General features: G+C 48.0%; 1 long non-coding RNA gene and 1 pseudogene across 1 annotated transcript; both read right to left on the bottom strand.

Moving 5' to 3' along the window:
- Window positions 1-768: 768 nt before the first annotated feature.
- Window positions 769-4,918, bottom strand: LOC121842358. The gene is made up of 4 exons (XR_006081077.1): window positions 4,896-4,918; window positions 3,156-3,218; window positions 2,778-2,852; window positions 769-888 (listed from the first exon to the last, which is right to left on the bottom strand). It is a non-coding gene; the product is annotated as an uncharacterized LOC121842358 (long non-coding RNA).
- Window positions 4,919-4,925: 7 nt separating this feature from the next.
- The window catches only part of LOC121842357, a 10,314-nt pseudogene continuing 1,794 nt past the window's right edge, over window positions 4,926-13,445 (bottom strand).

Below are 13,445 nucleotides of genomic sequence, written 5' to 3'. Positions count from 1 at the left end.
GTTATAATATGGTTATAATATGGTTATATTATGGTTATAATATGGTTATATTATGGTTATATTATGGTCATCACAGTGGTCTGTAGCAGTATGGTTATATTATGGTTATATTATGGTTATATTATGGTTATATTATGGTTATATATGGTTATATATGGTTATATTATGGTCATCACAGTGGTCTGCTGTAGCAGTATGGTTATACTATGGTTATACTATGGTTATATTATGTTATATTATGGTTATATATGGTTATATTATGGTTATATTATGGTCATCTCAGTGGTCTGCTGTAGCAGTATGGTTATACTATGGTTATACTATGGTTATATTATGGTTATATTATGGTTATATTATGGTCATCACAGTGGTCTGCTGTAGCAGTATGGTTATATATGGTTATAATATGGTTATATTATGGTCATCACTGTGGTATGCTGTAGCAGTATGGTTATATTTTGGTCATCACTGTGGTCTGCTGTAGCAGTATGGTTATATTATGGTCATCACTGTGGTATGCTGTAGCAGTATGGTTATATTATGGTCATCACTGTGGTATGCTGTAGCAGTATGGTTATATTATGGTCATCACTGTGGTATGCTGTAGCAGTATGGTTATATTTTGGTCATCACTGTGGTCTGCTGTAACAGTATGGTTATATATGGTTATATTTTGGTCATCACTGTGGTCTGCTGTAACAGTATGGTTATATATGGTTATATTTTGGTCATCACTGTGGTCTGCTGTAACAGTATATTATGGTCAAATATAAGGTGATGTTACAGTGATGTTGCTGTCTTTACCTTGGTCTGTTGTAGGATGGCCTGGGCTTGAGCCTCCTGGGCTGATATCACTGGTCCTGTTAGTTGGACACCACCTGCCTGGAACTACACACACACACACACACACACACACACACACACACACACACACACACACACACACACACACACACACACACACTCACATCTGTTAGTGGGTCTCCATCTCATTGGAACTAAAGACATAATGCAGACTTTTACAGGTAGCCTAGTGGTTAGAGTGTAGGGGCGGCAGGTAGCCTAGTGGTTAGAGTGTAGGGGCGGCAGGTTAGAGTGTAGGGGCGGCAGGTAGCCTAGTGGTTAGAGTGTAGGGGCGGCAGGTAGCCTAGTGGTTAGAGTGTAGGGGGCAGGCAGGTTAGAGTGTAGGGGGCAGGTAGCCTAGTGGTTAGAGTGTAGGGGCGGCAGGTAGCCTAGTGGTTAGAGTGTAGGGGCGGCAGGTAGCCTAGTGGTTAGAGTGTAGGGGCGGCAGGTAGCCTAGTGGTTAGAGTGTAGGGGCGGCAGGTAGCCTAGTGGTTAGAGTGTAGGGGCGGCAGGTAGCCTAGTGGTTAGAGTGTAGGGGGGTAGGGGCAGGTAGCCTAGTGGTTAGAGTGTAGGGGCGGCAGGTAGCCTAGTGGTTAGAGTGTAGGGGGGGCAGGTAGCCTAGTGGTTAGAGTGTAGGGCGGCAGGTAGCCTAGTGGTTAGAGTGTAGGGGGCAGGTAGCCTAGTGGTTAGAGTGTAGGGGGGTAGCCTAGTGGTTAGAGTGTAGGGGGGGGCAGGTAGCCTAGTGGTTAGAGTGTAGGGGGCAGGTAGCCTAGTGGTTAGAGTGTAGGGGGTAGGTAGCCTAGTGGTTAGAGGCAGGTAGCCTAGTGGTTACAGTGTAGGGGTGGCAGGTAGCCTAGTGGTTAGAGTGTAGGGTTAGTGGTTAGAGGCAGGTAGCCTAGTGGTTAGAGTGTAGGGGACGGCAGGTAGCCTAGTGGTTAGAGTGTAGGGGTGGCAGGTAGCCTAGTGGTTAAAGTGTAGGGGTGGCAGGTAGCCTAGTGGTTAGAGTGCAGGTAGACTAGTGGTTAGAGTGTAGGGGTGGCAGGTAGCCTAGTGGTTAGAGTGTTGGACCAGTAACCAAAAGGTTGCTGGATCGAATCCCTGAGCTGACCAGCTAAAAATCAGTCGTTCTGCCCCTGAACAAGCCAGTTAACCCACTGCTCCCTGGTAGGCTGTCATTGTAAATAAGAATTTGTTCTTAACTGACTTGCCTGGTTAAATAAAATATATATATAAATATTGGTCACAGTAGTCACCCCCACCCCCGGTGGCAGGAAGAAGCTACTGACCCGGCTCCTGGAGGGCCAGAGAGCTGCTGGGTTACTGCAGGCTACTGACCCGGCTCCTGGAGGGCCAGAGAGAGCTGCTGGGTTACTGCAGGCTACTGACCCGGCTCCTGGAGGGCCAGAGAGCTGCTGGGTTACTGCAGGCTACTGACCCGGCTCCTGGAGGGCCAGAGAGCTGCTGGGTTACTGCAGGCTACTGACCCGGCTCCTGGAGGGCCAGAGAGCTGCTGGGTTACTGCAGGCTACTGACCCGGCTCCTGGAGGGCCAGAGAGCTGCTGGGTTACTGCAGGCTACTGACCCGGCTCCTGGAGAGGGCCAGAGAGCTGCTGGGTTACTGCAGGCTACTGACCCGGCTCCTGGAGGGCCAGAGAGCTGCTGGGTTACTGCAGGCTACTGACCCGGCTCCTGGAGGGCCAGAGAGCTGCTGGGTTACTGCAGGCTACTGACCCGGCTCCTGGAGGGCCAGAGAGCTGCTGGGTTACTGCAGGCTACTGACCCGGCTCCTGGAGGCCAGAGAGCTGCTGGGCTTCAGTCAGATTTAGAAACCAGTGGTGTGTTCAACAAGGTGTTTGTGGCGAACATGTTCGTAACAATTTCAGTTGAACGATTTGAATAAACACACGATTTGAATAAACGTTACAGGTTCTTACCTGAACAACGAGGATGTTCCCTGGAGGACCTGGTATCCCATCAGCCCCGTTGAGACCTGGCCGGCCTGGAGGACCCTGAGGAAGGGGATGGAGATAATTATGATGATAAAGAATGACATTTACTTCCTGAATTGGAAGTCCCAGGCAGAGAGAGAGAGACAGACTGATACAATGTCCCAGGCAGAGAGAGAGAGAGACAGACTGATACAATGTCCCAGGCAGAGAGAGAGAGAGACTGATACAATGTATGGTGTGTTCACCTGAAAGTGTGTGTTGTGAGAGATAGATGGTGAAAATGCATGAGAGAGACAGAAGGTGTGTGTGTTAATATGTGTTTGAGACAGAGAGAGAGAGAGTGTATGTTAGTTTGTAACTCACCAGTTCTCCTAGGTCTCCTTGAGGTCCTACCAGTCCTGTGGGCCCCTGGGGTCCTTGTTCTCCCTGGAGAGAGGACACAGTACAGTATACAGTACAGTGTAGTGTTTCTTAATCCTGGTCCCGGGACCCAAAAAGGTGCATATTTTTGTTTTTGCCCATTTTTCCCATTACTATATAGCTGATTCCACTAGTCAACACATCATCAAACCTTTGGTTAGTGGAATCAGTTGTGTTATTGGCAAAAACATTCATGTCCCTTTACATCCCCAGAATCAGGATTAAGAAACACTGAAACTGAACCAATGAAACACAACAGGTGTAGTGGAGAGAGAAACTGGACCAATGAAACACAACAGGTGTAGTGGAGAGAGAAACTGAACCAATGAAACACAACAGGTGTAGTGGAGAGAGAAACTGAACCAATGAAACACAACAGGTGTAGTGGAGAGAGAAACTGAACCAATGAAACACAACAGGTGTAGTGGAGAGAGAAACTGAACCAATGAAACACAACAGGGTGACAGAGACAATATAGAACAGGGGCTCGAGGGCCACATCGAGATTTTGAAATTCAACGGAGAGACGCATCTTTTGGGGGACCAATTGTTGGTTAGAATCCATTTGTGGGGGCCTCCCGAGTGGTGAAGCGGACTAAAGCACTGCATCGAGAGGGTTCGGCAGGCCGAGGTTTCCGTGGCCCATCGCGCTCTAGCAACACCTGTGGCGGGCCGTACGCAGTGCACACTGACACGGTCGCCAGGTTTCCTCCGACACACTGGTGCAGCTGGCTTCCGGGGTTAAGCGGGCATTGTGTCAAGAAGCAGTGCGGCTTGACTGGGTCGTGTTTCGGAGGATGCACGGCTCTCGACTTTCGCCTCTCCTGAGTCCTTACTGGAGTTGCAGCGATGGGACAAGACTGTAACTACCAATTGGATACCACGAAAAATGGGTAAAAAAATGTATATCTTTTTCTCTTGTCTCGCGAGCCGGATTGAAGTGCCAGGTGGACCGGATTGAAGTGCCAGGCGGGCCGGATTGAAGTGCCAGGCGGACCGGATTGAAGTGCCAGGCGGGCCGGATTGAAGTGCCAGGCGGGCCGGATTGAAGTGCCCGGGGCCGGATTGGGAGTTGAAGTGCCAGGGGCGGGCCAGGTGGACCGGATTGAAGTGCCAGGCGGACCGATTGAAGTGCCAGGCGGGCCGGATTGAAGTGCCAGGCGGACCGGATTGAAGTGCCAGGTGGACCGGATTGAAGTGCCAGGTGGACCGGATTGAAGTGCCAGGTGGACCGGATTGAAGTGCCAGGTGGACCGGATTGAAGTGCCAGGCGGGCCGGATTGAAGTGCCAGGCGGACGGATTGAAGTGCCAGGCGGGCCGGATTGAAGTGCCAGGCGGGCCGGATTGAAGTGCCCGGGGCCGGATTGAAGTGCCAGGTGGACCGGATTGAAGTGCCAGGCGGGCCGGATTGAAGTGCCAGACCGGATTGAAGTGCCAGGCGGGCCGGATTGAAGGGGCGGGCCGGATTGGAAGTGCCCGGGGCCGGAAGTGCCAGGCCAGACGGGCCGGATTGAAGTGCCAGGGGCGGATTGAAGTGCCAGGCGGGCCAGATTGAAGTGCCCGAGGGGCCGGATTGAAGTGCCAGGGGCCGGATTGAAGTGCCAGGCGGACCGGATTGAAGTGCCAGGGGGTCATACCCCCCCTTGATATAGAGGAATACACTAAATAACACCACTGACTCACCTCTGGTCCTGGAAGACCCCCGGCCTGTGATTAAGGTGCTCTGCAAGATGCCAGAGAAAACATGAAATTATTACGAGTGGCTATTTGAAGTGTGTGTGTGTGTGTGTGTGTGTGTGTGTGTGTGTGTGTGTGTGTGTGTGTGTGTGTGTGTGTGTGTGTGTGTGTGTGTGTGTGTGTGTGTGTGTGTGTGTGTGTGTACTTACTGCTCCAAAGTAGGATTGTTCTCCTTTCTCTCCTTTCTCTATTCTTTCCTGGTAGAGAGGAACACACACACACACACACAGACACACACACACACACACACACCCCACAAGCACACATCTCTAGTTAGAGTACAAAAGAGTAGTTGTTTAGTGTTGAGTTGCTGACAGACATTGCATTGTGAGATGTACCTGTCCGTTCCAGGACTCCGCCCTCTCCCTCTCGGCCAATCCGTATCGATCTTCAAATTCCTCCTCGTATTCATACTCTCTGACCTCGTACTCATCTGTTTCGTTGTCGTAGTCTTCGTACTCTACAATCTGTCACACACACACACACACACACACACAGACACAGATCATCATCATCATATCCACAGTCAACAGTAGCACAAGAAGACATTTCAGAATGTAATCTTGAGCTGAACCACTAGAGCTAGAATACTGGTTATAATTGGAACTACAGAACCACAAAGGTATTCTAGTTCTCTGATAAGAACCACAGAACCACAATGACATTCTAGTTCTCTGATAAGAACCACAGAACCACAATGACGTTCTAGTTCTCTGATTAGAACCACATAACCACAATGACATTCTAGTTCTCTGATTAGAACCACAGAACCACAATGACATTCTAGTTCTCTGATTAGAACCACAGAACCACAATGACATTCTAGTTCTCTGATTAGAACAACAGAACCACAATGACATCCTAGTTCTCTGATTAGAACCACAGAACCACAATGACATTCTAGTTCTCTAATTAGAACGACAATGACATTCTAGTTCTCTGATTAGAACCACAGAACCTCAATGACATTCTAGTTCTCTGATTAGAACCACAGAACCACAATGACATTCTAGTTCTCTGATTAGGACCACAGAACCACAATGACATTCTAGTTCTCTGATTAGAACCACAGAACCTCAATGACATTCTAGTTCTCTGATTAGAACCACAGAACGACAATGACATTCTAGTTCTCTGATTAGAACCGCAGAACCACAATGACATTCTAGTTCTCTGATTAGAACCACAGAACAGTCCAATCCTGAGAGAATGAATGGATGGTTGAAATGGAATGCTCAGAGAGAGCAACATTAGACATGGTGTCCAGATCATTCTCTTTTTTTCAACTTATTGTTTTATTGTTTATCTTTCTGTGTCTGGTCAGGTACTGTGGAGGTCACCTCTCACCTCATACTCTGTGATGTTGGGTCTCACGGTAACCGTGGAGACAGAGAGGTCGTCGTAAAGGTCACTGTAGTCAAACTCATCAAACTCCTCCACCTTCACTCTCCTGGCGGGCTTTGTCTCCTACACACACAAACACACACACACACGGTGTGTTCAGAGGCCATGGAGTGAGGCAGGAGTTAAATCGAACAGGGGACGGAGGAAGAGAGGTGGGCACATGGAACACTGGTACAAGGAACACTGACACACGGAACACTGGCACACGGAACACTGGCACACGGAACACTGACACACGGAACACTGGCACATGGAACACTGGCACATGGAACACTGGCACATGGAACACTGGCACACGGAACACTGGCACACGGAACACTGGCACACGGAACACTGGCACACGGAACACTGGCACACGGAACACTGGCACACGGAACACTGGCACACGGAACACTGGCACACGGAACACTGACACACAGAACACTGGCACAGAACACTGGCACACAGAACTCTAGCACATGGAACACTGGTACATGGAACACTGGCACATAGGAACACTGGCTATAGAGGGCAGATAAAGAGGGGAAGGGAGGGAGAGAGAGAGAGAGAGAGTGGAGGGAGAGAGAGGGGAGGGAGAGAGAGAGAGAGAGGGGGAGGGAGAGAGAGAGAGATAGAGGGAGGGAGAGAGAGATAGAGAGAGATAGAGAGAGGGGAGGGAGAGAGAGAGAGAGGAGGGAGGGAGAGAGAGAGGGAGGGAGAGAGAGGGGGAGAGAGAGAGGGAGAGGGGGAGAGAGAGATAGAGGGAGGGAGAGAGAGATAGAGAGGGGTGGGAGAGAGAGATAGAGAGGGGGGGAGAGGGAGAGAGAGAGTGGGGAGGGAGAGAGAGATAGAGAGGGGAGGGAGAGAGAGAGATAGAGAGGGGAGGGAGAGAGAGATAGAGAGGGGTGGGAGAGAGAGGGGGAGGGAGAGAGAGAGAGGGGGAGGGAGAGAGAGAGAGATAGAGAGGGGGAGAGAGAGATAGAGGGGAGGGAGAGAGAGATAGAGAGGGGTGGGAGTGAGAGATAGAGGAGGGAGAGAGAGATAGAGAGGGGTGGGAGAGAGAGATAGAGAGAGGGGAGGGAGAGAGAGAGTGGGGAGGGAGAGAGAGAGTGGAGAGGGAGAGAGAGAGAGAGAGGGGAGGGAGAGAGAGAGTGGGGAGGGAGAGAGAGATAGAGAGGGGAGGGAGAGAGAGAGGGGGGGAGGGAGAGAGAGATAGAGAGGGGAGGGAGAGAGAGAGATAGAGAGGGGAGGGAGAGAGAGATAGAGAGGGGTGGGAGAGAGAGATAGAGAGGGAGGGAGAGAGAGAGGGGGAGGGAGAGAGAGATAGAGAGGGGAGGGAGAGAGAGAGTGGGGAGGGAGAGAGATAGAGAGGGGAGGGAGAGAGAGAGATAGAGAGGGGAGGGAGAGAGAGATAGATGGGAGGGAGTGAGAGATAGAGAGGGGAGGGAGAGAGAGATAGAGAGGGAGGGAGAGAGAGATAGAGGGGAGGGAGAGAGAGATAGAGAGGGGTGGGAGAGAAAGAGAGTGGGGAGGGAGAGAGAGAGTGGGGAGGGAGAGAGAGATAGAGAGGGAGGGAGAGAGAGAGGGGAGTGAGAGAGAGAGAGAGAGAGAGAGAGAGAGAGAGAGATAGAGAGGGGAGGGAGAGAGAGATAGAGAGGGGAGGGAGAGAGAGATAGAGAGGGAGGGGGAGAGAGAGAGAGGGGGAGGAGAGAGAGAGATAGAGAGGGGAGGGAGAGAGAGATAGAGGAGGGGAGGGAGAGAGAGATAGAGAGGGGAGGGAGAGAGAGATAGAGAGGGGAGGGAGAGAGAGATAGAGAGGGAGGGAGTGAGAGATAGAGAGGGAGGGAGAGAGAGATAGAGAGGGAGGGAGAGAGAGATAGAGAGGGGAGGGAGAGAGAGAGGGGGGGGAGGAGAGAGAGAGATACTGCAATGAATGGAAAGAAAGAGATCAAGATACCTCTGTCATAGAATAGGCTGTCTAATGAGACTCTCATCATCACCTCCCTGTCTCTTGATAGGCTGCCTAAAGGGAACTCACCTCCTCAGTCTCTTGTGATAGGCTGTCGTAGGGTAAAGGGGCGTGGCAGTCGGGAATGTAGTCTTGACAGTAGGTCTCTGCAGCTCTGGGGTCGGCTACGATCAACAATTGTTGGATTTCTCCCTGTGGACACATACACATTAATAACATAGTTGAAACACACTCATTAATAAAACACATGAAACACACACATTAATAAAACACATGAAACACACTCATTAATAAAACACATGAAACACACATTAATAAAACACATGAAACACACTCATTAATAAAACACATGAAACACACATTAATAAAACACATGAAACACACACATTAATAAAACACATGAAACACACATTAATAAAACACATGAAACACACCATGTTTCTTTGTATTCATGTTTCTTTGTATTATGAACTGTGACTGAATGAATGTGATTACCTATCGGTGACTGAATGAATGTGATACCTATCGGTGACTGAATGAATGTAATTACCTATCGGTGACTGAATGAATGTGATTACCTATCGGTGACTGAATGAATGTAATTACCTATCAGTGACTGAATGAATGTAATTACCTATCGGTGACTGAATGAATGTAATTACCTATCGGTGACTGAATGAATGTAATTACCTATCGGTGACTGAATGAATGTGATACCTATCGGTGACTGAATGAATGTAATTACCTATCAGTGACTGAATGAATGTAATTACCTATCGGTGACTGAATGAATGTAATTACCTATCGGTGACTGAATGAATGTAATTACCTATCGGTGACTGAATGGATGTGATACCTATCGGTGACTGAATGAATGTAATTACCTATCAGTGACTGAATGAATGTGATTACCTATCAGTGACTGAATGAATGTGATAACCTATCAGTGACTGAATGAATGTGATAACCTATCAGTGACTGAATGAATGTGATTACCTATCGGTGACTGAATGAATGTAATTACCTATCGGTGACTGAATGAATGTAATTACCTATCGGTGACTGAATGAATGTGATTACCTATCGGTGACTGAATGAATGTAATTACCTATCGGTGACTGAATGAATGTGATACCTATCGGTGACTGAATGAATGTAATTACCTATCAGTGACTGAATGAATGTAATTACCTATCGGTGACTGAATGAATGTAATTACCTATCGGTGACTGAATGAATGTAATTACCTATCGGTGACTGAATGAATGTGATACCTATCGGTGACTGAATGAATGTAATTACCTATCAGTGACTGAATGAATGTGATTACCTATCGGTGACTGAATGAATGTGATAACCTATCGGTGACTGAATGAATGTGATAACCTATCGGTGACTGAATGAATGTGATACCTATCGGTGACTGAATGAATGTAATTACCTATCGGTGACTGAATGAATGTGATTACCTATCAGTGACTGAATGAATGTGATTACCTATCGGTGACTGAATGAATGTGATTACCTATCAGTGACTGAATGAATGTGATTACCTATCGGTGACTGAATGAATGTGATTACCTATCGGTGACTGAATGAATGTGATGACCTATCGGTGACTGAATTAATGTAATTACCTATCAGTGACTGAATGAATGTAATTACCTATCAGTGACTGAATGAATGTGATTACCTATCAGTGACTGAATGAATGTGATAACCTATCAGTGACTGAATGAATGTGATAACCTATCAGTGACTGAATGAATGTGATTACCTATCGGTGACTGAATGAATGTAATTACCTATCGGTGACTGAATTAATGTGATTACCTATCAGTGACTGAATGAATGTGATTACCTATCAGTGACTAAATGAATGTAATTACCTATCGGTGACTGAATGAATGTGATGACCTATCAGTGACTGAATGAATGTGATGACCTATCGGTGACTGAATGAATGTGATTACCTATCAGTGACTGAATGAATGTAATTACCTATCGGTGACTGAATGAATGTGATGACCTATCGGTGACTGAATGAATGTGATTACCTATCAGTGACTGAATGAATGTAATTACCTACTGGTGACTGAATGAATGTGATTACCTATCAGTGACTGAATGAATGTAATTACCTATCGGTGACTGAATGAATGTGATTACCTATCAGTGACTGAATGAATGTAATTACCTATCAGTGACTGAATGAATGTGATTACCTATCAGTGACTGAATGAATGTAATTGCCTATCAGTGACTGAATGAATGTGATTACCTATCTGTGACTGAATGAATGTAATTACCTATCGGTGACTGAATGAATGTGATTACCTATCGGTGACTGAATGAATGTGATTACCTTTCAGTAACTGAATGAATGTAATTACCTATCGGTGACTGAATGAACGTGATTACCTATCGGTGACTGAATGAACGTGATTACCTATCGGTGACTGAATGAATGTGATTACCTATCGGTGACTGAATGAACGTGATTACCTATCGGTGACTAAATGAATGTGATTACCTATCAGTGACTGAATTAATGTGATTACCTATCAGTGACTGTATTTAATGTGATTGTCAACCAGAGAGTCTAATATGTGTGTCTGTAGATTTGCTTGAGCTTTGGCAATGCTTGTGTGTGTGTGTGTGATCAATGTGATTTTACAGGCTCTTTCATCGTCCCTCACCAGTTAATTGTCTCCAGAGTTAACTACACACACACTGGGGTTAAAGGTCATTCTGCTGTAGGACAGGGTTCCACAACACAAACAACACAGGCAGGTAGTTTTAAACCAAACTGGAAATCCCAGACGGAATTTATCCAGTAACCAGAGATTGTCTTCTGAGTCTAGGACAAAAACATATATCTATATAACAATGACATAACATCTTTATTTATGAATTAAATATTCTGTCATGTTAGATGGGATATGTCAGGGGACAGGGTGAAGTACATACACATGACCACAAGAGGGGCTGTAGAGAGATATAGAGTTAGTGCTCTGTGTGTGTGTGTGTGTGTGTGTGTGTGTGTGTGTGTGTGTGTGTGTGTGTGTGTGTGTGTGTGTGTGTGTGTGTGTGTGTACCTGCTCGGTGACTGGCGGGTGGGGGGCATGTGTGTGCAGGTGTGTGTGTGTGGGTGTGTGTGAGAGAATCCAGAGAATCCAACCCCACACACACAGAGAATCCAACCCCACACACACAGAGAATCCAACCCCACACACAGAGAATCCAACCCCACACAGAGAGAATCCAACCCCACACACAGAGAATCCAACCCCACACACACAGAGAATCCAACCCCACACACAGAGAATCCAACCCCACACACAGAGAATCCAACCCCACACACAGAGAATCCAACCCCACACACACAGAGAATTCAACCCCACACAGAGAGAATCCAACCCCACACAGAGAGAATCCAACCCCACACACAGAGAATCCAACCCCACACACAGAGAATCCAACCCCACACACACAGAGAATTCAACCCCACACACACAGAGAATCCAACCCTACACACAGAGAATCCAACCCCACACACACAGAGAATCCAACCCCACACACAGAGAATCCAACCCCACACACAGAGAATCCAACCCCACACACAGAGAATCCAACCCCATACACACAGAGAATCCAACCCCACACACACAGAGAATCCAACCCCACACACAGAGAATCCAACCCCACACACAGAGAATCCAACCCCATACACACAGAGAATCCAACCCCACACACACAGAGAATCCAACCCCACATACAGAGAATCCAACCCCACACACAGAGAATCCAACCCCACACACAGAGAATCCAACCCCATACACACAGAGAATCCAACCACACACACAGAGAATCCAACCCCACACACAGAGAATCCAACCCCACACACACAGAGAATCCAACCCCATACACACAGAGAATCCAACCCCACACACACAGAGCATCCAACCCCACACACAGAGAATCCAACCCCACACACACAGAGAATCCAACCCCACACACAGAGAATCCAACCCCACACACAGAGAATCCAACCCCACACACAGAGAATCCAACCCCACACACAGAGAATCCAACCCCACACAGAGAGAATCCAACCCCACACACAGAGAATCCAACCCCACACACACAGAGAATCCAACCCCACACACAGAGAATCCAACCCCACACACAGAGAATCCAACCCCACACAGAGAGAATCCAACCCCACACACACAGAGAATCCAACCCCACACACAGAGAATTCAACCCCACACACACAGAGAATCCAACCCTACACACAGAGAATCCAACCCCACACACACAGAGAATCCAACCCCACACACAGAGAATCCAACCCCACACAGAGAGAATCCAACCCCACACACAGAGAATCCAACCCCACACAGAGAGAATCCAACCCCACACACAGAGAATCCAACCCCACACACACAGAGAATCCAACCCCACACACAGAGAATCCAACCCCACACACAGAGAATCCAACCCCACACACACAGAGAATCCAACCCCACACACAGAGAGAATCCAACCCCACACACAGAGAATCCAACCCCACACACACAGAGAATCCAACCCCACACACACTCTTACTTCCCCCAACACAGTCCTTCCTCCAACACAGTCCTACCTCCAACACAGTCCTACCTCCAACACAGTCCTACCTCCAACACAGTCCTACCCCCAACACAGTCCTACCTCCAACACAGTCCTACCCCCAACACAGTCCCACCTCCAACACAGTCCTACCTCCAACACAGTCCTACCTCCAACACAGTCCTACCTCCAACACAGTCCTACCCCCAACACAGTCCTTCCTCCAACACAGTCCTACCTCCAACACAGTCCTACCTCCAACACAGTCCTACCTCCAACACAGTCCTACCTCCAACACAGTCCTACCTCCAACACAGTCCTACCCCCAACACAGTCCTACCCCAACACAGTCCTACCTCCAACACAGTCCTACCTCCAACACAGTCCTACCTCCAACACAGTCCTACCTCGAAGACCTGGTCATCCAGTAGCCGTGTCCCGAACACAGTGACCCCTTCAGTGCTGACCTCTGGGTTCAGACCTCTCTGGAGCTCAGACTCTCCACCTTCACACAGTCCAGATACAGAGTC

The sequence above is a fragment of the Oncorhynchus tshawytscha genome, unplaced genomic scaffold (genome assembly GCF_018296145.1).
Source record: "Oncorhynchus tshawytscha isolate Ot180627B unplaced genomic scaffold, Otsh_v2.0 Un_contig_9627_pilon_pilon, whole genome shotgun sequence".
NCBI classification, from domain to species: domain Eukaryota; kingdom Metazoa; phylum Chordata; class Actinopteri; order Salmoniformes; family Salmonidae; genus Oncorhynchus; species Oncorhynchus tshawytscha.
The sequence above is the reverse complement of the archived record's forward strand: the minus strand, read 5'-3'. Positions and strand labels throughout refer to the sequence as shown.